This window comes from Tamandua tetradactyla, chromosome 14 (genome assembly GCF_023851605.1).
Source record: "Tamandua tetradactyla isolate mTamTet1 chromosome 14, mTamTet1.pri, whole genome shotgun sequence".
NCBI classification, from domain to species: domain Eukaryota; kingdom Metazoa; phylum Chordata; class Mammalia; order Pilosa; family Myrmecophagidae; genus Tamandua; species Tamandua tetradactyla.
The window spans coordinates 26,271,401-26,275,824 of NC_135340.1; the positions used below are offsets into that span (position 1 = coordinate 26,271,401).

Below are 4,424 nucleotides of genomic sequence, written 5' to 3' on the forward strand. Positions count from 1 at the left end.
TAGGATTAAACAGGTACTAGCTGTCTGTAACAACAGTATTTTGAAGCTCCAATGGGCAGAAGAAAACTGTGGGTGGAAGAGATAGTACATTATGGCAAAGAACTGTAAATTGCTCTCTCTATGCAATGGCTACCTGTGCCCATACCTCCTCTCAGAGCAGGCTACCATGGGATATAGTCCCTAGCAAGCTACTGATGGCAGGAAAAAATGTAGAAATCCTATTCTTTAAGAACAGGGTGAGTACAGCCATTCACCGGGCCCTGACTCTGAGAGCAACCATTGTTTTAAGCCCCCTGGGAAAGAGCAGTGGCAGTCATTATTACAACCCTCCCCAGACAGGGGCAGAGGTGGGGGAGGTTTAAAGACACAACTCTTTCTTGGGGATGCCGGACAAGGAGGAGAGTTGTGAAAGCTGCAGGAAAAGGAGAGAGTTGTGAAAGCTGTAAAAGAAAATCAACATATTATGAAGAAGGGAGTCCCAGTTAAATTAAGTTCTGATTTCTTAGCAACCATGGAAGCAAGAAGGCAGTGGACTGAAATACTTAAAGTGCCGAAGGAGCACAACAGCCAGCCAAGAATTTTGTATCCAGCAAGGCTCTCTCTTTCAAAAAATGGTGAAGATTCAGACATTCTCAGAAGAACAAAAAAAGCTGAAGTAGTTCATCAAGAATAGAATGGCTCTACAAGTAATGTAAAAGGGCTTTCTTCAAACTGAAAGAAAATGACGTTAGATAGTAGTTCAAAACAGCATAAAAAGCTAAAGACCTGCAGTAAAAGTAACCATTTGAGTCATTATAAATACCAGTAGTACTCTATTGTGTTGCGTGATGTATAACTGCACTTCTTGCTTTCTACCAGTGCTAAAATGCTAATGCATAAAAGTAATGATAAATTTTGGCTTTTGGACATTTAGTGTACAAAGATATAAGTGGTACAAGTACAAAAGCATGGTGGGGGTGCAGAAGGGTATGGGGAAATTATGAGTGCATGCTATTGAAGTTAAGTTGGCTTTAATCAAATATGATTGCTACATTTTTAGGATGTTAAATGTTAACCCTATGGTAATCACAAGGAAAATAGATAAAAATATATCCACATAGAAGTGAGAAGGCAGTCAATATGGCACCAAACCAAAAAAAGCAAATAAATATAAAGGTAGGCTTTAATGGAAGTGTGGGACAAAAAGGGTATAAGACTTAAGAATCCACATAGCAAATGGCAGAAGAAAGTCCCATATTTTCAGTGGTGACTTTAATTGTAAAAGGCATAAATTCTCAGTCAAAAGGCTATTGATGATAAAGATAAAAAAGCATGACCCGGCTATATTCTGTTTGGAAGGGAATAATCTTACAGTCAAAGATACAAGTCAGTGAAAGTGAAAGGACAGGAAAAAAATATGCCATGCAAGCAGTAATAAGAAGAGAGATGGGATGGCTATACTAACATCAGATAGAAGAGGCTTTAAGTAAAAAACAGTTACAAAAGATAATCATTATATACTGATAAAGGGTCATTTCTACAGGTAGATGTAATAATTATAAATGCATTTGCATCCAACAGCATAGCTCCAAAATATATGAAGCAAATACTGACGTATTCAAAGAGAGAAAATGATGGTTGTTCATTAATAGTAGGAGATTTTAATTACCACTTTCAATAAGGGATAGATCGTCAAGTCAGAAGATCAATACGGAAGTACAGGACTTAAATGATATCCTAAACTAGCTAGACCTAACAGTCATGCATTGAACATTGTACACAATGAAAACAGAATACACATTTTTCTCTAGTGCACATGGCTCATTCTCCAGGACAGATACAAGTTCGATTACAAAACACGCATCAAAATTTAAAAATATTAAAATCAAACAATGTATATTGTCTAACCACAGTGGAATGAAGCTAGAAATCGTTAACAGATGGTGAAATTGAAAATTCACAAATGTGGAAATCAAACAAGTACTTTTAAACAACCAATAGGTTAAAGAGAAATTAGAAGTTGGAAATATCTTGAGGTAAATGAATATGAAAATACCACAGAGCAAAACTTATGGGGTACAGTAACAGCAGTGCTGAGAGAGAAATATAGAGCTCTAAATGCTTACATTATAGAAGAAGAAATACTTTAAATCAAATAACTAATCTTAAAACTGGAAGAAACAGCAAAAAAGAGTAAATGCAGCATAAAGTGAGCAAAAGGAAGGAAATAAAAAAGATCAAGGCAAAGATAAATGAAATTGAAAACAAAGATACAATAGAGAGAATCAATAAAACCGAAAGATAGATCTTTGAAGAAATCAATGAAATCTACAGATTTTAGCTAAGCTGACAAATAAATAGAAAGAGAGAAGGTACAAATAATGAAAACCAGCCATGTAAAGAAGGGCATTACTCCCAAACCCACTGAAATAAAAAGAATAAGAGGATATTATGAGTAACTGTTTGCCAAGACATTAAAAAATTAAATGAACAAATTCTCAGAATGTATCGATTCAAGAAGAAATAGATGATGTCAACAAACCAATTCTTGTAACGATATTGGACCAGTAACCCAAAACCTCCCAACAAAAAAAAGCTCAGGACCAGATGGCTTCACAGTACAATTCTACCAAACTTTCCAAGAACCCTTAACACCAATTCTGCTCAAACTCTTCCAAAAAAAACAAACAGAAAGGAACACTTACTATTCATTTCATGAGGCCTTTATCACCTTCACACCACAGTTAAAGATACCCCAAGAAAAGAAAACTATAGAACACTTTCTCATGAATATAGATGCAAAATCCTCAACAAACATACCAGCAAATCAAACTCAACAGCACATTAAAGGAATTATATACCATGATTATCAGGAATTTATTCCTGGCATGCAGGATTGTTTCAATATAAGAAGATCAATTAATGCAATACACCACATTAAAAAAGTGAAGGAGAAAAACCACATGATCACCTCAATTGATGCAAAAAAACAAAAAGGCATTTGACAAAATACAGTACCCTGTCTTGATAAAAGCACTTAGAAGAGTAGGAACAAAGGGTAATTTTGTAAATATGATAAAGGGCAATATGAAGTCTGCAGCTAACATCCTACTTAATGTTGAAAGACTGTTTTCCCTCTGAAATCAGGACCAAGAAAAGGAGCCAACTTTTCCTCCCTTAATTAAAATTGGACAGGAAGTCCTTGACAAAGCAAGTAAGCAAGAAAAAGAAATAAAAAGTACGCAAATTGGGGGAAGCAGCTGCCCTGCACCAGCCCACCCTCTTCTGCCGGGGCCCCGGGGATGGAAACATCTGCTCCATGTGCCAGAAGCAATCTGAAGGTGGTAACTATGGCACGCCTGGTCGCAGGCCTCAACGCCGAACCTGTGAAGGTATCCTTGTGACACAAGCTTGCTGAAATGGCCAGGTCAAGTCAAGGAAACTTTGAGGGAAACTGAGTCACTGGACCTTGTGGAATTAGCTAAAAAAGCAGCCATGGTGGCACAAGTGTTTGAACAGGAATCTGGGCCCTCTGCCAAAAAAAGTAAAGGTGGAGACCCAGCTGTTAATTAGAGGTGTCACTGGATGGTGTACAGGTTTCATGTTCCAGAAGATTGGAAAGTTGGCTACAACGGCTGTAGGAAGTGGATTGTTTCTCCTTCAGCTTGCAAATCATACTGGGTACATCAAGTTGACAGACAGCAAGTAGAGAAGGCAATGAAGAAAGCAAAGGAGCAGCTGAAAATCTATAAGAGCAACCAAATACCTACTGAAATCAAAAGCAAAGCTGAGGGGGTCTTATCATTTGAGAAGAATATTCTTTTGTCTGGGGGATTTTTTTGGAGGCTTTCTTTTGACATGGCATCCTAAGGATGATGACTTCATTTGCATTGTTCCTATTTTTTGTTTTTCTTCCACCATTCATCAGAAAATGTCAGTTGTGTTTCCCCAGCCAGCAGCCACTATACTCCATCATAGGGTACTGAGTCTCCTCCGCCTCCTCCTCTTCCCTCATGCCTTCCTCCCTACAGTGGCAGATCGGAATGGTTTTCTGTGGGCATCTTTTAGTACAATTTAACTCTTATGGCCGTAACTTGAGCTTGATGGTAATGGGAGAGACAATAGACATTACCGTACACTCCTTACTTGAATTTGCAAGTCAATAAGAATGTTTCTTTCCTCCCTATATAAGTTACTTACTAGAACACATTGAAAGATGGCTCACTGTGGAAGGTGACTGGATCTTCAAAGTTTGTCCCAAACTATTGATTTGGAGAAAGAAACAACATGCACACAAATACCTTGTTGTTACGGATTGCATGGAAAGGAACTGAATACATTTGCTTTTCAACATGAAATATTTTGGTATATCTGTGTCTACTTTATTCTTTACTTGTTGGTTTTAGACTACAGAAAGAGAACTATTTACACCTATTATTATTCTA

General features: G+C 37.4%; 1 pseudogene; it reads left to right on the plus strand.

The window, feature by feature from the left end:
* Positions 1 to 3,281: 3,281 nt before the first annotated feature.
* Positions 3,282 to 3,849, plus strand: LOC143655265 (FUN14 domain-containing protein 2 pseudogene; annotated as a pseudogene).
* The last annotated feature ends 575 nt before the right edge of the window (positions 3,850 to 4,424 follow it).